This window comes from Mustela nivalis, assembly GCF_964662115.1.
Source record: "Mustela nivalis genome assembly, chromosome: 1".
Lineage (NCBI taxonomy): Eukaryota > Metazoa > Chordata > Mammalia > Carnivora > Mustelidae > Mustela > Mustela nivalis.
This window is the reverse complement of record NC_139020.1, coordinates 143,060,161-143,082,354: the sequence shown is the minus strand read 5'-3', so window position 1 is coordinate 143,082,354 and position 22,194 is coordinate 143,060,161. Positions and strand designations below refer to the sequence as shown.

The window sequence follows — 22,194 nt, the reverse complement described above, 5'->3', positions numbered from 1 at the left end:
TGGTTAGATTTAATTCTTTTATTTCTCCAGAAAGGGCTTTTATATCTCTCGAGAGGTTTTCTCTAATATCTTCCATGCCTTTTTCTAGCCCGGCTAGAACCTTGAGAATTGTCATTCTGAACTCTAGATCTGACATATTACCAATGTCTGTATTGATTAGGTCCCTAGCCTTCGGTACTGCCTCTTGTTCTTTTTTTTTGTGTTGAATTTTTCCGTCTTGTCATTTTGTCCAGATAAGAGTATATGAAGGGGCAAGTAAAATACTAAAAGGGTGGCAACAACCCCAGGAAAATATGCTTTAACCCAATAGAAGAGATCCAAAATCGTGAGGGGGGAGTAGGGGATAAAAAGAGGTTCAAAAAGGAAGAAAGAAAAAAAAGAAAAAGAAAAAAAAAGAAAAGAAAACACCTAAGAATAATGTAAAAAAGAAAAATATATATATTAGATAAACTAGTAAAAAATCGTTAAAAAGAAAAAGGTAACAGTCAAAAAAAAATTTTTACCCGAAGGCGAGAAAAAAAAAAAAAATGAAAAATGAAAAAGAAAAAAATTAAATTAACTGCAAGACTAAAAAAAAATCACAGGGAAAAAGCCATGAGTTCCGTGCTTGGCTTTCTCCTCCTCTGGAATTCTGCTGCTCTCCTTTGTATTGAAACCACACTCCTTGGTAGGTGAACTTGGTCTTGGCTGGATTTGTTGTTGATCTTCTGGGGGCGGGGCCTGTAGTGATTCTTAAGTGTCTTTGCCCCAGGCGGAATTAAACCGCCCTTACCCATGGCCGGGGTGAGTAATCCGCTCGGGTTTGCTTTCAGGAGCTTTTGTTCCCTAAGCACTTTCGGTAGAGTTCTGGAGGACGGGAATACAAATGGCGGCCTCCTGGTCTCCAGCCCGGAGGAGCCGAAAGCCCAGGACCCCACTCCTCAGTGCGCCCTCAGAGAACAGCGCCCAGTTACTCCTGTTTGCCTGACCTCCAGCCACGCTCCGAGCTCACCGAGCCTGCGACCGGTTCAAGGTAACACTGAGCTGTGAGCTTACTGTCGGCTCTGTCTCTGTAGCCGGCTTTCCCGTTCCAATACCCGCAAGCTCTGCAACACTCAGACACCCCCGATCCTTCTGTGACCCTGCGGGACCTGAGGCCACGCTGACCCCGCATGGGCTTCGCTCGGTTTAGCCTCTGGAGCGATGTCCCTCAGTGGAACAGACTTTTAAAAGTCCTGATTTTGTGCGCGGTTGCTCCGCCGCTTGCCGGGAGCCGGCCCCTCCCCCCGGGGTCTATCTTCCCGTCCCTTTGGATTCACTTCTCTGCCGGTCCTACCTTTCAGAAAGTGGTTGTTTTTCTGTTTCCAGAATTGCTGTTCTTCTTCTCTTCGATCTGCCGATGGATTTTCAGGTGTTTGCAATCTTTAGATAAGCTATCTAGCTGATCTCCGGCTAGCTGAAGCAGTCTCAGCCAGCTACTTCTCCGCCATCTTGACTCCTCCCAAAAATGTCTTCTTAAACTAACTTGTGAATGGAAGCAACAAAATACCTCTTTCTGCCATTGGCCAACCCTTTTGTTTATCTACATGGAGAGAGGAAATGGAGATGGCAGCAATTACTAAGATAAATAGGTTAAAAGCCTTTGTAATCAAGCATGTTTTTTTTTAATTTTTTATTTTTTATAAACATATATTTTTATCCCCAGTGGTACAGGTCTGTGAATTGCCAGGTTTACACACATCACAGCACTCACCAAAGCACATACCCTTCCCAATGTCCATAACCCCACCCCCCTTCTCCCAACCCCCTTCCCCCCAGCAACCCTTAGTTTGTTTTGTGAGATTAAGAGTCACTTATCGTTTGTCTCCCTCCCAATCCCATCTTGTTTCATTTATTCTTCTCCTACCCACTTAAGCCCCCACGTTGCATCACCACTTCCTCATATCAGGGAGATCGTATGATAGTTGTCTTTCTCTGCTTGACTTATTTTGCTAAGCATGATACGCTCGATCTCCATCCATGTTGTTGCAAATGGCAAGATTTCATTTCTTTTGATGGCTGCATAGTATTCCATTGTGTATATATACCACATCTTCTTGATCCATTCATCTGTTGATGGACATCTAGGTTCTTTCCATAGTTTGGCTATTGTGGACATTGCTGGTATAAACATTCGGGTGCACGTGCCCTTTCGGATCACTACGTTTGTATCTTGAGGGTAAATACCCAGTAGTGCAATTGCTGGGTCATAGGGTAGCAACATCTTCCTAGGAACATTGCCAAAGGCAAGGGAAACAAGGACAAAAGTGAACTATTGGGATTTCATCAAGATCAAAAGCTTTTGAACAGCAAAGGAAACAGTTAAAATCAAAAGACAACTGACAGAATGGGAGAAGATATTTGCAAACGACATATCAGATAAAGGACTAGTGTCCAAAATCTATAAAGAACTTAGCAAACTCAACACCCAAAGAATAAATAATCCAATCAAGAAATGGGCAGAGGACATGAACAGACATTTCTGCAAAGAAGACATCCAGATGGCCAACAGACACATGAAAAAGTGCTCCATTTCACTCGGCATCAGGGAAATACAGATCAAAACCACAATGAGATATCACCTCACACCAGTCAGAATGGCTAAAATCAACAAGTCAGGAAATGACAGATGCTGGTAAGGATACAGAGAAAGGGGAGCCCTCCTACACTGTTGGTGGGAATGCAAGCTGGTGCAGCCACTCTGGAAAACAGCATGGAGGTTCCTCAGAATGTTGAAAATAGAACTGCCCTATGACCCTGCAATTGCACTACTGGGTATTTATTCTAAAGATACAAACGTAGTGATCAAGCATGCTTTTTTAAACCATCAAACTTACAGATAACAGAAGATAGATTGGTGGTTGCCAGAGGAGGGTGTAGGGGGAGTGAAAAGAGTCAAAATGTCTAAGCTTCCATTGTAAAATTAATGAGCGTGTGTAATATACAAGGCGGTGACTTTGGTTAGTAAAACTGCTGTGTGTATTTGAAAGTTGCTAAGAAAGCAGATCTTAAAAGTTATCAACACAAGGAAAAAAGTTTGTACTTACATATAGTCATTTATATTAACCAGACTTACCATGCCGATTATTCAGTATATGCAAATATTGAATTATGTCATAAGCCTGAAATTAATAAGTGAACTGTATCTCAATTAAAAATAATAACACGTGAGTTTAAGATTTTTTTTTTTCTGACCTTGTCTATTCAAAATAATTGTCCTCGAGTTTGAGGTCTGGGCAGCACCATAGTAAGAATAATATGGGGGTGCCTGGGTGGCTCAGTGGGTTAAAGCCTCTGCTTTTGGCTCAGGTCATGATCCCAGGATCCTGGGATCAACCCCTGAGTCGGGCTCTCTGCTCAGTGGGGAGCCTGCTACCTCCTCTCTCTCTGCCTGCCTCTCTGCCTGCTTGTGATCTCTGTCTGTCATATAAATAAATAAATAAATAAATAAATAAATAAATCAATCTTAGGGGAAAAAAAAGAATAATATGGGATACTTGTTAAAAATGCAGATTCCTGGCTCATGGCACACCAATCTGTCTGGGGGCAGGTTCTAGGAACCCTGAGGCAAATTGAAGTTTGAGACTTGCTGATTTAGGGAACAGTGCATGATTGTAAAGATAGAAAACGGAGTTTGAATTTTTTATTAAATGATGATTTCCTCATTTGTAATGTCAAATAAAATATTTGGGAAACCCTGATAACAAAGAGAATTGTTAAGTAATGGCATTGTTTCCACTTCAGATAAATATCTTAAATGGCCACAATTTGTGACACTACCAAAAATTGTTTTCCCAGTTTGAAATGACCTCACTATGAACACATCCGATCAATCTGCTTGTGTTTACTGAGCGTGCACCCTAGAGGAGAGGGTACTAATGTGATTATCACTGGGAATTATAAAAAACACAAGATAATTTTAAAAGCCCTTTATTATAATTCATTATTGCTTTTATGGTGCTGCCAATAATGCTAATAATGACATTAATAACGGTATCTATTTGCCTATAGGAAAATCATTTTCATTTTTATCTTTAGTTCTTATAAACCCAGGAGGTAGATGCTATCAACATCTAAAGGATTGTGACTGAACTTGTAAATGTCACATAACTGGTAATTCACAGAGCTGATATTTAAATCCAAGTATGTCTGTCTCTATGTTCTGCAATCTTAACCGGGGCATTATATTGTTTCCAGATAAATTTCCACTTTTGGGTTTCATGTGAGACATATTAAGGGTCTACGTTTGGGTGAGGCAGTCTTAGGAACAGGAATCCTGGGGGTAAGGAGCGTGAGGCCATGAGCTTGAACCTGCGCTGATAGTTGATATTTCTGAAGATAAGTCTATACCTATGATTACATCGTAAACAATCAAGTCAAAACACGAAGTAGGGGCAAATGGAGCAAAAAAATGAGAACAGAAGTCAGGAGAATAAAAACAAAAATTGGAGAGTGAGTGAGAGGTGAGAATGTGGTGGGAGCTCAGGCGTCAGATCAAAGACTGGTCTGTGAGCAACCCTAGGAGAGAGTGTAGAGCAATAGCCCTGGGCTAGACCATGGGGCCCCCCCCAAAACTGGGTTTAACTGGGCCCTTACTGATTCTCACTCTGCTTGCTTGGGTGCGGAGAGGAAAAGAGTGGTGTATTGAAAACCCCAATTATTATTTTTAGAGTCCTGTTGTATCTTTCCTTCTCATTTAAAACCTTCCTTTTTTCCCCAGATGATTCACCAAGCACTGATGTCTGCAGTTTGGAAGGCTGTCTCTGTCTAACTGGCATTGCGGCTTGGAGCATCTTATCAAGTATGGCAAAAAGGTAGAGAATCCATTTTTCTGAAAAACAAAGCCCAGTTTAGTCAGGCGGTGTTTGAATAGTGAAGGCAATTAGCAAACTTGCCATTGTTCACATTACTAACAGATGTCTTTGTTATTTAGGAGACTACCCAGAGATGAAAATTAAAGCAGCTTTGTGGCTTTTTTGAGGCAAATATGGAGCTGTTAGAAGTGATAGCTAAGTGTTTACGGCATGAGGTCAGCTTCTGGAGCTTGGTTAAAAGGAGCACCTTAGGTCTCTGGTGAGTGTGATCTATGGTTGATCTTAAAAACAAATAAACAGGGGGCACCTGGGTAGCTCAGTGGGTTAAAACCTCTGCCTTCAGCTCAGGTCATAGTCCCGGGGTCCTGGGATTGAACCTGGGGCTCTCTGCTCAACAGGGGCCAGCTTCCCCCCTCTTTCTCTGCCTGCCTCTCTGCCTACTTGTGATCTCTGTCAAATGAATAAATAAAATCTTTAAAAACAAACAAACAAACAAAAAACACCTGAGATGAAAAGGAATAAGATGAATTGTTCCTGGATTATATAAAGCAGGGCAAAACAGATAAAAAGGATATAATATTATAATGGCACATACCCACATGCAGTAAAATTAAGGTGTACGAAGCAAATACCCCACACCTATGCTAAATTACTTGACACTTTTATATAAAGATTTGTGAATTTGTGTCTACCATCTTTAATTCGTATACAAACAGGGAGAAAATCCAATGATAGATCAAAACACAAAAACAACAATGTTGAACCTAAAAAGGAGACTTTATCTACTTTGCTTTATTCCCACTCCCTACTTCACCTCAACAGTTTTGCATCTAATTCACTTTTTAAAAAAGTTTTTTTAATTTAATTTTTTCAGTGTTCCAAGATTCATTGTTTATGTGCCACACCCAGTGCTCCATGCAATATGTGCCCTCCTTAATACCCACCATCAGGCTCACAGAATTCCCCATACCACCCTGCTCCTCCAAAACCCTGTTTGCTTCTCAGAGTCCACGGTCTCTCATGGTTTGTCTCCCCTTGCGATTTCCCCCAACTCACTTCTCTCCCTCTCCCAGTGTCCTCCATGTTATTCCTTATGCTCCGTAAGTGAGTGAAACCATATGATACTTGACTTTCTCTGCTTGACTTATTTCACTCACCATAATCTCCTCCAGTCCCGTCCATGTTGATACAAAAGTTGGGTATTCATCCTTTCTGATGGAGGCGTAATATTCACTCTAATTCACTCTTGATTTAGATTTATTTGACTCTAGAAAGGCTTCCCGACACTTTAAGCATCGATAGATTCTTTCCTCATTTGTAATTCATACAAATATAGATTTATGTTTGAGTTATACATCAGAATAAGATCTACATTATTATATAATATTATTATATATAAGTATCAGTTGGGCTTATCTCCCACTAGACCATGTTGGGTCATGTAATCCCCGGGGTTCCGTCAGCGAGTTTGTGTCTCTCTGTCCAATACTCAGAATAGAACATGGAAGTAAGAGTTGCTCCAGAAGTATCTGATGAACACTGGAACAAACCCAGATTATCTCCCTCTTTTATCATCTGAAGAAAATGAAATAAGAAGTCGGGTGCTTTATATGGAGACAGTAGGAAAGACGGTTAGAATGTTAGAACAAGTGAAGGAATGTCTATACACATTCTTTAGAAAACAGTAAAAGGAAAACAAGAAAAAATACAAAGCTGTTGGTGTGATTATCTCCTCCTCTCTCTCATCACACAGCTGAAACTCACCTGAGTTGAGATCAAGTGTCAGACACCTAACCAACTGAGCCACCCAGTTACCCCAACGACGAGCTGTCTTAAATTCTTATTTCCCATGATAGGAAACTAGTCGGCAGGCTCAGTGGCATCCGCTGCCTCCAGCTACCGCCACCACACATCACCCCGGTTCTAGGAGTAGTCTCGAGGGAGGCTCTTTCCTTGCTGAGTCAGCCATTCCTCAACGGGAAGAGACAGAGAGAGAAACTGTCCACAGGTAGTGGGGCTGCAGATGTCTGGACACGCATCCCCCTGATATACAGCGATGCTATTTTCCTCTCCTTAGAGCCCTGGGGCTTAAAAATGTGCTCTACATTTCAGGCAGGCCGGCTGGAAATTATGTTTAAATATAACCACCCTAAAGTCTAAAAATAACATCTATCTGAAGCTGGACAATATTGGAACAAGTGAAAAGAAGTAGAAATGTGAGTCAAGAGCAAATAACGTCAGGGCGTGGGTGGCTCAGTCGGTTAAGTGTCTGCCTTCAGCTCAGGTCATGATCCCAGGGCCTTGGGATCGAGCCCTACATTGGGCTCCCTGTCAGTGGGGACCCTGCTTCTCCCTCTCCCTCCGCTTGCCATTCCCCCTCCTCCTGTTCTCTCTCACTCTTTCTTGTTCTCAAATAAATAAAATCTTTAAAATTAAAAAAAAAAAAAAAGCAAACGTCAAAGTATAGAACTGATAGGTGCACCTAGGCTCTCCTGTTTGGTTCTGTCAATTGATCTAGGGACCGGCATTTTTGTGTCTACATGGCTTTGAACCAATTTCAGCTTCTGCTCACATTTTGGAATTTATCTCCAATGCTTCAAATTGTTAGAAAACTTGGTCTCTCCGTTAGAAAAAAGAAAGCAAACTAACAACTTTGTGGTGGTTTTTAAAACTACCCACGGGGGTGCCTGAATGGTTTGGTCAGTTGAGCAGAGTCATGCTTGGCTCATGATCCCCAAGATCCTGGGATGGAGCCATGGTCAGGCTCCCCACTCAGCGGGGAGCCTGCTTCTGCCTTCCACTCTGCCTACTTTGCGCTCTATCTCTCTGTCAAATAAATAAACAAAATATTTAAAAGCAAACAAAAGTAAATAAAAATAAAACTGCCCACAAATTTTTTACTCTCCTCTCATTGAGAATCAGGCCCCATGATCCCTCTCTTCTCCATGGCTCTGGAAGATTGTGGCTGCCAGAATGAAGCAGGGTTTCTCAAACTCACTGCTGTTGGCACCTTGGGCCACAGACTCTTTGCTATTGGGGGCTATCCTGTGCCTTGTAAAATATGTACCAGCACCCAGGGCTGGAGGCGCTAGATGCTTCTAGCCTATCCCCCACTGTCCCCAGTTGTACAAACCAAAAGTAGATTCAAACATTGGAAAACTTTCTGTGGGGATCAAAATTGCCCCTGGTTGAGAGCCACTGTGATAGAATACGGAGGAAATGAAGTTATAGGACCTCTAAAGCTGGGGCATGAAAGGCCACTCAGCATTCTGGTTCTCTTGGGACACTTGTTCTGGGAGATACCCATTGCTATGGAAATCTAACTACCCCAAAGCAGCCATCCTTGGAGGGGTGATATTCTGGGTGAACCCTCCCAGCTGAGCCCAGGTGATAGCCAAATTCTCAACCCATAAAACCTGTGAAATAATAAGTTGTTGTTTTACCCCACTAAGTTGAGTGGGGGGGCATTAATGCAGCAAAGGCACTTGAAACAGAATTACCAAGAAGTGAGGAATATCTAGTCGACCAAAGAGACAGGTTTTACTTGCATTACACGGGTAGCTTATCAAATGAGGGCAGATACATGAGTACCCACAGGCATGAATTCTGCACACTCAGTTATCTGGGCGTGTACTTGTGGTATGCTGAGAAAATACGAATTGGCATCTGAAACTTGTTCTAATCCTTTTTTTTTTCTCTCAAGAGAAAATATTTTAAAGATGTAAGAGTTAAAGAAAACATCTGGTTTATGGGAAAATTATAAGAACAGGCTCTTCCCTCCCCCACTTCCTACTCCTCCCTCCATGGAGCATTAGTGGACTCTCAGACTTTAGCAACAAAATCAATAACACCAGGCTAACGTAATTACACTGTAGAGGGCGGACTGTGTCGGCTATTACTTTATTAAGAAAGAACAACATGTGTGAAGGAGCGGCACCCTGGCATCCTGCAAGGACGGAAGACTCAAGAGAGTGCAGGAAGGAGGGCAAGGCGGTTCACAAATATGCTGAATTGAAGGAATTAGGATCACACCCTGAAATAGCAGGAAAACGAATGTTTGCTTTCTCTGGCTTATTATTTGCTTAGTGATACTTCGGCATTTCTAAAAGATAAATGTCTTGGCTGTTGTTCTATCAGTCTCTCTGCTTTATTTAATTTTACAAAGAGGAATGCTCAGATGTTAAAATATTTGTTCTCTTTTCACTTACGATTTGTTTCATTTTCTACTCAAAATGGAATGACCCTCCAAGGTAAGATTTGAAGCACAGAGAATTCTTCGTGTTCATCTGGCTCTGGTTCTGTGATTCGTTCTTGGCCTATTTTCATTATTTTACAAAACACCCCAGGGAGGTGTTTTGAAATGAAATGACTTGTCCCCTTTCACCTTCCTTGAGAAGGTCAAGATAAAATATTTAGAACCTCGAACCTCCCATACCACCCCATTTTTCCCTCCAGTTTTTTCCCCCCAAAATGGAAGGTAAAGTAGCCTTTCACGTTGGGAGGGGGTTGGTTGTTTGCCCGTTTGCCCTGAAACCCCTTTCCTGGCCTTCCCCTGCTTGACCTAGCACTGCAGGGGCTGCTCCTGCCACACCGCCTTTTCCAGGCTCCTCTGCCACCTGCTTCCACCAATGCTCAACCAACAAGACACCCTGGAGGAAAGGTAGGAGAGGAAAGCAGCCCTCCTGCCTGGTTCTAGTCTCTCCAGGCAACTCTAGCATTGGATGGGGTTTCAAGCCAGCTGTGCTACAACATCTCCTCCTATTGTCCTTCCAGCCCTAGAGCTGGTAGCAGCTGATATGTCCAACATTAAATTTCATCTGTTGCACAACATGACATAGGCTCTGTTTTTTTCTCTCTGAATCTTCACTATTACAGGGAGAATCTCCTTCCAAATGAAGCCTAGCTTGAGGCCTAGAGATTATATGGTATGTTTTCAGAGAACATAAGAAAAGCAAGAAAACCTTTGTATTCTTTGTATTCTCTTTAGAGTTTGTTGATTGACTTTACAGCTTAGGTCAGAATGCTTTTAGAGTAATATAATATAAAATTTTAGAGAAAGCCAAACTAATATATAGTGACAGCAGATCGGTGGTGGTCTTGACCCAGGGATGGGACAGATAAACTGCAAGGGTTATGCTGGGAACTTTAACTTTTTCAAAAGATGAAGGTATTCCAAATCATGATTTTTATGATGGATACATAGGTGTATATATTTGTCAGAAGTCATTGAGCTATCTACATAAAATGGAGCATTTTACTGTATGCAAATTATACTGGAGTGAGTAGCAACCAACGTTTCCCAAATCTTGTCTGCATCATTTATTTCTATGGTGTATTTATAGTAATGACTCTTTCCTCCTTTCTCCATTTACCAATTTGTATACTATTTGTGAGGAAGAACTATCTCTTCTCCTATATTTCCTTACATGTTTCATTATCTATGTATATCAATAAGGACTCATGGATGTTTGTTCATGAATTAAAATCCAGATTCATTCTTAAAATTTTGTTGCTAACATTTTTCCAGTTTGGGAGATGAAGGCCTTCAGGTGGGCTACTGTGTTCTTTTATCAAGACTCCCCCCAACTTTTTAATATTTTCTTAACTTTCTGGCCCCACATCATGTTCCTCGTTCCTTTTTTTTTTTTTTTTTTACTTATATATTCTTTTATAAATCTTTTCTTCTAGTTCACTTTACATTTACAATGCTCCAGCCCTAGAATTAATCACTTCTCGATGGAGCCCTGGTTGCTTTCATTTGAATGAAGTATTTAGAGCCAGTATCTTAGTGTTAGGTGGCTTCATTGTTATTGGGCTATCATTGCTCTGACCTTCAGGCAAAAACAGCTAGTTATTTTATATATGTATACTCATCCATATGTACATATACATTTTGTCTGTCTATAGACATACATTAAAAATCATGAGTTAATACTAAAAAAAGTCATGAGTTAATACTGCTATCTCTATTTACCATGAAGGTTATTTTAGGCCTCCCTCTTTCCTTCTTTATAAATTCCTTTTTTAACATTAAGAAACCCTGGATCTCATTATCTATGATCTATTCTTTTTTTTTTTCATTATAAAGATAAGGTAATTTCCAAATCCCTAGACATTACCTTTGTTTAAAAACAAAAACAAAAAATTAGTTAACTAGATTTTAATGTTTATTTTTGTCTTTAGCCTTAGAGAATCCAGTCAAGACACAGGTTTCCAGAGTGACTTTGCATAGTTCTTTCCTTCCCATACCCTTAGGTGTGGGTGTGTATTTATCTGTAGTAGAGTCAGGTTCACTTGCTAGTGTTTGTATTCCATTTTGAGTTACCCTCATGTCCTGATTGCTTTTAATAATTTGTGTAATTTTGGGGTATTTGAAGGATGTATGAAATGTTACTACAGTTTTAGGAGTCAGAGTTTGCTCAAAAGTTATATTCAAGGAAGTATACTCCCCCTTCAACCCTGGTACCTTATTCCCTCATCTCTTTATTCCCAACCTTTTCCCACAAACCCCTGTGGCTAACCATTTTCTTAGTCTCCAGTTTCTCTTTCCAGAATTCCTTCTTCAGGAATGTAGCCAGGAGAGAATCACTGTTAGACAAATAAGCAGATACAGGTGTACAATCTTATATTCCTTTCTTCTATAAAGCCTAACCTACTGGGATGCCTGGGTGGCTCAGTCGGTTGAGCACCTGCCTTGGCTCAGGTCATGATCCTAGAGGGGTCTGGAATCGAGTCCCAAATTGGGTTCCTTTTTCAGCAGGGAGCCTGTTTCTCCCTCTGTCTGCTGCTCCCTCTGTTGGTGCTCTTTCTCTCTCTCTTTCTGACAAATAAATAAAATTTAATTTTAAAAAAGTGTAACAAACAATTTTAGACAATTTTTTAGGGCTTAGCATTTTTTTCGCTGTAAACTGTCTTGGAAATCATTCCATGTTATTTCAGAGAGATTTTCTTCATCTTTACGTTTTTTCACAGCTGCATAGTGTTCCCTTATGTTATTATTGTATCATTACGCATGGTAATTCTTTATTGACCTTCCACTGCTGTAAAACTGTGTTGTTAGAGCTGGATATTTTTGTATTCCTATAAATATCCTTAAGATTGGCGCCAGGATTGCAGTGAAGTCATTTGGAAACAGTTTGATTTTTTAGAGTCTTGCTTTCAAGTTTTGTCGGGCACTACTTGGACGAGACACATTGGCCATCTACCCCTTGCCCAATGAATCAGGAGGGTTTCCACTCCGGTAGGTAGATAATGGTATGGTTTCTAGACTAGTGTGAGTGCTGGGAACTATTACCTCTAATTCTCTCTGTGGGTTCTGGCAGTTTCTTCCCATTCATGCACTGAGCAGTATTCTGTTACACACCCTGCCGAAATTCCACGTTCTCTCTGTATTCAGTTATCTCTTCGCAGTAGGTTGTCTGGTAAATTCTGTCTGCCATGGTCCTTCTGGATGCCTAAGTTCATCTCCTCAACTCAGGGAGTCCTTTCCCTGGGCACCCTCCCGCCCTGCCCCCCGCTTCACCACAGCCTGGAAACTGTCTCATGACAGTATGAAGCAACTGGATGACTCACCTCGTTTGTTCTCTGTCTCTCAGGAATTACAGGCCTTCTTTATCTGGTATCTAGGATCTTGAAAACTTTTGTTCCATATATTTTGTCCTTTTTAAAAAAAACGTTTTGGGCAGAAGGGTACCCGTTATTCCATCTTGGCTAAAAATGGATGTCTTTGCTTTTATAAACAAAGTTGTTTTATTTTTCAATTTCAATTTCCAGTTGTTCATTGTTAGTATAAAAAAACTCAATAGACTTTTGTGAGTTGGTTTTTCATTTTGCAAAATAGCTAAACTCATTGGTTAGCACAGCTTTTTTTTGTTTTTTTTTTTAGATTATATTAGGGCTTTTTCTAGAGACCCTTATGTTGTCAGTAGATAAAGACAGTTTTGCTTTGTCCTTTTATTTATTTTTCTTGCCTTATCTATGATCTCTAGCACAATGATGAATAGAAATGGTGAGAGTGGATATCCTTGCCTTGTTCCTGATCTTAGGAAGAAAGCATTCAGCATTTCACCTTCAAGGATGATGTTATCTGCAGTTTGTTTTCTTAGATTTTCTTTATCAGGCTAAGTTTCTAACTTTCTCTGAGTTTTTAACATGAGTGGGAGATGAATTTTGTTAAGTACTTCTTATTCATCTTTTAAGACAATCATGAATTTTCCTTCTTTTTCTCTTAATTTGATGACTTATACTAATTGCAAGTTTTGTAATAGCTTTACTGAGATATAATTCACATGCCATTAAAGTTTATCCTTTTCAAGTATACAATTCAGTGATTTTTAGTATATTCTTTAGGTTTTGCAACCATTATCAATGTTTAATTTCAAAACATTTTCCGTTAATTGATTTTTAAATGTTAGTCCAATTTTGTAATCCTGAGAAAAATTCACTTGGTCATGATGCATTATTCTATTTATAAGTGGATTCAATTTGCTAGTATTTTCTTAGGGATATTTGAGTTTATGTTCCTGAGGAATATTAGTCTGTGGCTTTCTTTTCTTTAATGTCTTTCCTGGATATGGTATCTGAGTTATGCTGGCCTTGTAAAATGAGTTTAGATATGTTTTTTCCTCCTCTATTTTCTGGAAGAGTTTGGAGGAAGTCATATAATTTTCTTTTCTCTTAACACTTTGGTAGAATTCACCAGTGAAGTGAGTCATCAGAGCCTGGAATTTGTTTGTGGGAACATTTTAATGACAAATTCCTTTTCTTTCATAGATATCAAGCTGTTCATATATTCTATTTTTTTCTTGTGACAGTCGTGATAATTAGTATGTTTGGAGGAATTTGTATTTTTTCATTTAGGTTTGTCAAATTTACTGTTATTAAATAATTCCCTATCGCCTGAGTTATCTAATACTGTGTTTGGAAAGATGTTGCCAAACATAATGGTGTGAAAGAGCAGTGACATATTTTTTATAGCCTTTAATCCTGTCTGCCATCCAGAAATGCAGGAGTGGCTTGACTGGTTCTAGTTCAGAGTTTGTCATCAGGTTGTGGTTAGAAGTCCCTGATGCTGCAGTTATCTGATGGAGTGACAGGGGTCAGAGGATCTTTTCCAACATAGTTCACCTACATGGCTGGCAAGCTGGTTCTAGCCTTTGGCGAGGCTGGGAGGATTGAGGAGGGGTTGCTCAGTTTCCCCAACATGGCAGATGGCTTTTCTTATCAAGGTTTAAGAGACTAAGATGGTAGCTCCAATGCCTTTCTGATCTAGTCTTAGAAGTCAAACACTGTTATTTCTACAGTCTGCTTTTTGTCACATGGTTGAGCCAGGAGCGAATATTTTGTTTTCTTTTTGTTTCTTCCTTCTGTTTTTCATTTTTTTAATGTAGGTTCCACACCCAGCATGGAACTCAATGCAGGACTTGAACTCACAACCCTGAGACTGAGACCTGAGTTGAGATCAAGAGTCATATGTATGCTTAACCGGCAAAGCCACCCAGATGCCCCTTGTTTTCTTTTATAAAAAGTAATTACTTTATATTCTCAAAGGCAGTTGTTATTTTAGAATGAGCTTGATCCTTCTGAAGATTGTTTTCAAGTTTTTTTAATGTTGCTATAGTGAGTCTGAAGTTAGGGGTAACACGTAGCTATTAGCCACATGTGGCTATTTAAATTTGTTAGTGAATACTAAAGACAATTAAAATTTAATTTCCGGGGGCACCTGGGTGGTTCAGTGTGTTAAACCACTGCCTTCGGCTCAGGTCATGATCTCAGGGTCCTGGAATCGAGTCCCACATCAGGCTCTCTGCTCAGCAGGGAGCCTGCTTCCCTTCCTCTCTCTGCCTGCCTCTTTGCCTACTTGTGATCTCTCTCTGTCAAATAAATAAATAAAATCTTAAAAAAAAAATTTAATTTCCGTAATCACACTGGCCACATTTTGAGTACTCAGAAGTCACACGTATCTTGTGGCAAGTGTCTTGCACAATACAAATACAACCCATTTCCATAAATGTAGCAAGTTCTATAGGAAAGCTGGCTTCAAGTTGCTTTTATTCTAGGACTGGTTTAGTCTTATTTGCATACTATTTACTCTTCTGGAGTCTCTATTGAATGCTCTGGCATTCACTGAGGACTCTCCCCACTGACTTACCAGGATGCAAACTTCTGCCAGCTCCATGAGATCTCTGGAAAATGATTAGATTACAGATCTCCAATCATTTTTCCCAGACTCGTGGATTTTTATCCTACATTATGCGGCCCAGAATTCAGCAACACACTTAAGACCCTAATGTCAATCTCCAGAGCTATTTCTCTGTGTGGCTTCCTCCTTTCCAGTCTGTCCCACAGATTCCGGCTGCCCCAGCCTCCCTTGACTCTGATGGCCGTTTCCTTAGCTCAGTTCGTATACCACCAGAGACTTGGTTTCCCTTACTGCACTGTGGTCTGGAGTATGCTTTGAGGCAGAAAGTGGGGTTGATTCTAGGACTCCCCACATTAGTTTCCTTATCTCAAGGATCATGTCCTACTTTGTCCTGTAGCTCAATGTTTAAAAAATGTTACATGCATTTTTTCCAGTTGTCTAGTTTTTATTTTGCTCAGCCTAGTGCAACTTGTTCTATAATGGCCAGCAGCAAATTTATACCCTTCCCTTTGAAGATCACAGTAAAAATAAATAAATACACACACACACACACACACATGCATATATACACATACATATACATAGATAAATTTACTCTATTAGATTTTTGGCATGTTGACATAATTGCATTTAATTGACTTCTCAAGCCTCATCATCATAACTATATAAAAACACTGCTATATAGAAATAGCTTTTATGATAATTGTCCTGGTTTTACTGGGGTAGAGGTGCTTTTGTTTTGAAAACTTTTTCTTTTTTTTTTTTTTTTTTTAAAGATTTTATTTATTTATTTGACAGAGAGAGATCACAAGTAGGCAGAGAGGCAGGCAGAGAGAGAGAGAGGAGGAAGCAGGCTCCCTGCTGAGCAGAGAGCCCGATGCGGGACTCGATCCCAGGACCCTGAGATCATGACCTGAGCCGAAGGCAGCGGCTTAACCCACTGAGCCACCCAGGCGCCCTGAAAACTTTTTCTGTATGATTTTTTTGTTTGTTTATTTAAGTTCTTGATTTTGTAACTTGTCAACGTATGCCAAAACTTAGTAAAGATAGCATCAGTTAGGGGCGCCTGAGTGGCTCAGTTAACCAAGCCTCTGCCTCTGGCTCAGGTCATGATCTCGGGGTTCTGGGATAGAGCCCTTCTCAGCGGGAAGCCTGCTTCTCCTTGTCCCTCTGATGCTCCCTCTCTTGTGCTCACTCTTTGTCAAATAAGTAAATAAATAAAATCTAAAAAAAAAAAAAAAATACAAAGACAGTGAAATATTTCACCCTTATCTGTTCTTCCATTCAGTCAGTTACCAGCCCGCAAACAGGTAACCCTTGTTATCAGTTACTTGTGTATCTTCCTAGAGATACTTTATGCTTATTCAAGGGAATAAAATCATAGGGTACTATTTTTCTCTTTTAAATAGAATATCTTAAAAATTTTTCTGTACCAGACAATAATGTAGAATGATAGGCAGAAGCATGAAAATGTTTCCAGAAAAACTGCCTCTCAGTAATTTTTCTCCTAAGTTATCAAGTAATCCCTCAAAGAGAAAAAAATAGAATTTTAAAATTTGAGAGATTGTGATTAATTTAGAAAATAATTATAGCATGGTTTGAACCCAAGAGACCATGATAAATTTGACAGATAATATGGCTTTTCATTTTCTCATCTGTGTGTCCTGATCAAAATGGTGGTGCTTCTGAATCACAAGAACTGTCAGTAAACAAACCAGTAATAACACAATTCATGTGTTAGGAACTATCTCCTCTACTTTGTTTCAGATATTATTTCAGGTTACAGTACCGCTCAAGATTGCTAGCTAAAAATGGATAAAAGGGGAAAAAATGGGCAAAAGAAAAGAGATAGTGAGGTTAAGATATGAGCAGAGATAAAATGAAAAATGTGCCTTTGAGTCATGAATCTGGCTTTGCATATTCTGAAAACCTTATTTTAACATTTTAAGCTCTTTGAAGTAAAAACAGTATAATTGCTCAGGGAAGTAGAGCGGATTTTGGAACAAAGCTCTGACAGGGACTTCTCCTCAGGGTGCTACATAAAGAAAACCTCAGGAGGCAATGACCAACTTCTTTGTCAAGTCAACAGATTTCAGAAATCCACTCCTGTAGCTTTGGCAGACACAGCTGGCTAAGGACCATCCTATTTGTTTCATCATTAGCCTGTTGAGGTGACTTTTTTTTTTTTTCCTTCTGCTCAGTGCTGACCAGGCAAAAACCATGTAACATAAACTCATCTATAGATGGTAACTTTATAAAAACAGGTGGAATGTTAGTGATCTGTGAGTCCACAAGGGCAGGTCTCTAAGACAGGATGAGAATCAATGTATTTAGAAACCACAAATGGGACCCCTTTTCACATGGAAGCGTATTCCAAATCAGTCTGAACTACGTACTCTAGCACGGGAATAGACTTCTGAGAGTTACAGGAGGAGGTGATGAAGGAAATTTACCATGTTTAGGGAAAATTTTTGGCAAAGTCTTATTGAGGGTAGTTAAAATCCATACACACACCATACTTTCACTATTTCATTGTAGGGACAGAGGCTTAATTGACATACCAGAGCCAAAGAGACTCATTCTTTGATCGATGTCATCAAGAGGTGAGAATATGAATAAAATGAGGAAATGGGTCTTTGTGTAGATTTCAAGTTTGAAAGATGAATTCTATATAAGTAAGGGTTAGAGTGAAGCAGAAAGTTTCATTACGAATAGCACAGGAAAATCAGCTGTGGCATATTCACACACTAGCATACAGCCACATACCATAACATGGGCAAATCTCACAACATCATGTTGTGTCAAAGAAAGCCAGACATGTAAGAATACAGATTTTTAAATCCCATTTATATGGAGTTCAAAACTAAGTCAAAGTTAAGATTATTAGATGTCAACTTTGCGGAGAAGGGTGGGTGTTTTGACTTCTACAAGACAAGCAATATTTCTGAGGGTGTCAGTAATATTTTCTTTCTATATCTGAGTGGTGGTAACATGCAGTCTGCTCTGAGAAATTCATCATGTGATTCACTGAAAGTCACAATTATGTTCTGTGTACTTTTCTGTATATGTGTTTTATTAAAAAACTAGCCTGAAAACTTTAATTTAAAATTTTAAGTAGTGAAAATTTTTCTAAAACTCTGTCAGTTTTTAAAACCAGAACTTTTTTTCCCCCAACTATAAGTATATGCAATTATCCTACAGACAATGGAAAGCAATGTTGACTATTCAACTAGAACTTTGGAGAACATTGTGCAAACACCCTCTAGTCATACATATATGACTAGAATGCCAACTATAAATAGTTTCCAGATATTAATGGAATAATTTCAGGTTAATTGTGTAACTTCATGTATTTTTTTGAGTTAGAATGGGGAACCAAATATATTTCTGAGCATAGAGCAGTTAATAGATTTATTTGGGAGCCCTTGTGAATGAAAGGGTTTTAGTTTGTTTTTACTGCTGTATCTCCAATGCTCAGAACAAAGTCTAGGACATAATAGGTGCCAGGTAAATAGCTGTTGAGAAAGAGTAAATGTATATTTGAATATTTTGCTCTCTGAGAGGAGAAGATGGTGTTCCTACTAGGGTGTGGCCAACACTCTTACTTCATGTCTATTAAATGTAGTGTTGCAATTGTAAATAAGTCTTAGCCTCCTGGACATTTTTGTCATTCTCGTTGCCTTGGGAACAGAGATGAGGCAGAAAAAAACAACACGGCCAAAGGCAAGGGTGTGGAACAGCCTGGCTCCGTGTTGGGGAAGAGTGAGTAAGGAGTTCCTTTTGGCTGGTGGCGGGGGACGGGGGGAAGGGTGGGAGTTAATGATGGAAGATGGTAGAAATCATAAAGTTAGGATAAGATGAATGCATGATATTAAACATCAAATGATGACGCTAGAGCTTTCGTTTGAGCTCACACGTGCCTGCCTGTCGAGTTCCAGCTCCTAATGCCTCAGGGAAGGAAACTGAAATGAATTGGCCCCATGGTGGCAGACACTACCATGTACAATTTTCCCCAAACCTGTAAACTTTTCTCTAAAATGCATGTGGGTGTCTAGAGAACATCAAGATATCTGCGGAAAAATGTACCTGATTGCCGTTGGGTGGTAGTAAGTCCTTGAAAGTACGATTCAATCTTTCATTCATTTGAAATGGATCTCCTGTTTATTGGGTTAATGTCTGAAGCTGGGGGGCATCTTGAAGACTCAGCCTTAGCCTGCTCACGGCTCCAAATTGCAAGACTTTTTGTCTTGCAGCCTGACGGGGTTCTGACTGGTTTGGTGCAGCCTTCTCCACATGTCTTAACAACTATCAAAAATAACACATACTCATGGAGTGCCTCCTGGAATGCCTTGATTCTAAGCATCATAATAAAATGAATCATATACATTTAAGTATAAGCTTTGAAAAATGTAAAGTAAGCAGCACGAGCCTACATGGTCCCACTTCCCTTGAGCAGTGCTGAATCCGCAATTACTTTTTAAACAATAGGTATTCATAAATCAGGCAGAATGCTCATGAGAAAACAGTCCTCTAATTAAATAAAAGGAGAATCAGTGTTTCTTGTTGCAGGGATTGTTTTTGGGATTAAAGGATTGTTCTCGAGCACAGTGCACAAAATGAGAGACCTGGCTGCCTTCCTCCGCATTCGGCAGCCCCCACCTGCTGGGACGCCCCAAGCCCTGAGACCATCTTGGTTTCACAAAGCGAGAGGATTAAGACAAATCTTGACCATCGCTCCCCCTGTGGTGTGGCTCTCCTCATCTAGGCCACTGTGTTGCACAGTCTGAGCACTACTAAAAAGTGCTGGGCAGGGGTGGAGGGGTGAGGCAGGAGTTCAGTTGAGAGGCTGGTGCCAAGCTGTGCACCTTGGGTCAGGGCTGTCTGCCAAAGGAGTACCTTGCTCTAATTCACTTAAGGATGCACTGTGATGCCACGGGGGCCTGCCCATCTCTCATACTCATGCCCTCTGCAGTTAGGGAGGCTCTTGCTCTACCCCAGGCCCAGTGTCACACCTTCCTGGATCCAGAGCCAGACCTTCTGAGATGATGACCTATGCTCCCTTGAAGCATGAGCCCAGCACCCATCATTCATTATCTCCTGCCTCAACAACTCTTTTCCCTCTTTCAGAACCTATCATCCTATAAGGGTTCTGCCTACTCTCAGGTTGCCCCAGAAATCTTTCCTTCCAGTTGGCCCTATGCACTGACTCTGCTGAGGCCTGATGTTGAATTTCCTATAGATACAAGGCAATGTCATAATGCAAACTTTTAACACAAAACCCCAACTATTAGAGGTCAGCAAAGAGAGAGAAAATGAAGAAAACAGCTTATTTTCCCTTTGCCATTCCACGGAATAGGTGTAAGACCCAGGATAAGCCCACATCCCATAATGTGAACTTGTTGTACTAATTATGATTCTTCTTTTAAAAATAATATACATATTTATATATAACCCAGCCCCTAAAGGCAAGCCAATTGTCTACTCTGGCATTCAACTATAGAAAGAATTTTATTTATTTATTTATTTATTTTTCTTTCAGTGCTGGGGAAGAAAGGGTTGGAGGTAGAGGACATCGTTCACATTTATACGACACTAGAATACTAGAAGATGAGAACTCTTGGGTATTTCCTGCTGTTAGTTTGACTACACATGATTTTTGTCTTATTGTTTAGAGCCTACCTGTTGGTATAAAATATGAATCTGTAGGAAATATTTTTAGGTTTTTACCTATATATTCTCCCAAAGGCTCATCTGAAGGCCTTGCCCCTAACACTCATGGCACGATGCGGGAAAGAACAATGCTCATTCTCCTCTCAGGGTACTCCCGTTCCCAGGGGACTGCATGTTAAAGCTTAACCCAGCACTTTGCGGAATGTGTGTAGAATCCTTGTAAACACACTGGGAAACATTTTCTTCAAAATGCTTTCTTTATACTCAAGATCATGGCCTTCTCTGAAATTCTGCATCTGGGATGGGGCAGAAGCCTGGTGAGCTGGGACTGCAGGTGGGCAAAGGAGCTGAGGGGGTAAGGGAAGATGTAGATGCAGAAGGACAAGAGTTCAGGCCAGCAGGCAAGCCATGCACAATGGTCAACTGAAAGAACATTCTAGCTTAGCCTAGATTTTTCTGGAATCACATAAAAGAGCCGCCATAGAAGATGAGAGCTGGATTCAGTTCAATAAATTAAATTAACAATAAGCCAAATTTTTATGCTCTTCTAGCATTCAAAAATTCATAGACAAGGAGCCTTGCCCTACTTTGTCATTTTAGAAACCAGGACACTGAAACTCAAGGTGGTCTAAACTTGTCCAGTTACACGCAGGACACCGACGCACAGCCGAAGGCAAAGACTTTGTCTCCCAGGAAGAGTTTGCTTTTATATTTCTACATGGAACCATCTGTTTACATTTCTTTGATACCATCAAGTGTTCTCTGTTACCACCATTTTTCAGAGACTTTTTTTTTTTCAATTTTTAATTTTTTGGAGCAGTTTTAGATTCCCAGCCTCACGGAGAGGAGCGTACGGAGAATTTCTCATGCACTCCCTCCCCCACACATGCTCAGCCTCCTTAGCCTCCCACTCCTGGTGGCACATTTGTTATAACTGATGACCTTACATTGACATGTTGTCGTCACTCGGCATCCAAGTTTACATGGCAATCACTCTTGGTGTTGTACATGCTATGGGTCTGGACAAATGTATCATTGCATCTATTCACCATCCCACTGTCATGTAGGTATTTTTCACTCCCCTAACACTCCTCTGTGCTCTCTGCCTATTCATCCCCCTTCTTCCCTAAGCCCTGACAACCCCTGATCTTTTTACTGTCCCCATAGTTTTGCCTTTCCCAGAATTTCATGACCATAACTTCTTTAAGATTATGAAATAACAAGATAAACTGCTTTTGAGGCATTCAAGTGACAGAATTCTTACTCTACACCCAGAGATACAGCTTTCCTTCCCCTTTAGGGCAGAACTGTAGAACTTAGCGATGTACATGTAATGACCAAAGATGGTGGAAAGTAATCAAAGAGAATGTATGTGTGTCCTTCTACCCCTCGCTGCCTCATGGCAAACTACTTTCAAAAAAGTGCTATTTCTTAGGAGTCAGTATTGAGAACATGTTAGCATATGCACAGAGCGTGACCAAGAGGCTGTTTCCAAGAGACTCCTTCCTAGGCCTTGTTGATGCTATCCAAAAGGAAGAACTCAGGGCTCCT

General features: G+C 40.3%; 1 long non-coding RNA gene across 1 annotated transcript in view; it reads left to right on the top strand.

The window, feature by feature from the left end:
• Nucleotides 1–12,019: 12,019 nt before the first annotated feature.
• The window catches only part of LOC309840785, a 34,216-nt gene continuing 24,041 nt past the window's right edge, over nt 12,020–22,194 (top strand). Inside the window, exon 1 of the long non-coding RNA XR_014298787.1 lies at nt 12,020–12,072. This is a non-coding gene — a long non-coding RNA (uncharacterized lncRNA). The remainder of the gene's footprint in view (nt 12,073–22,194) is intronic.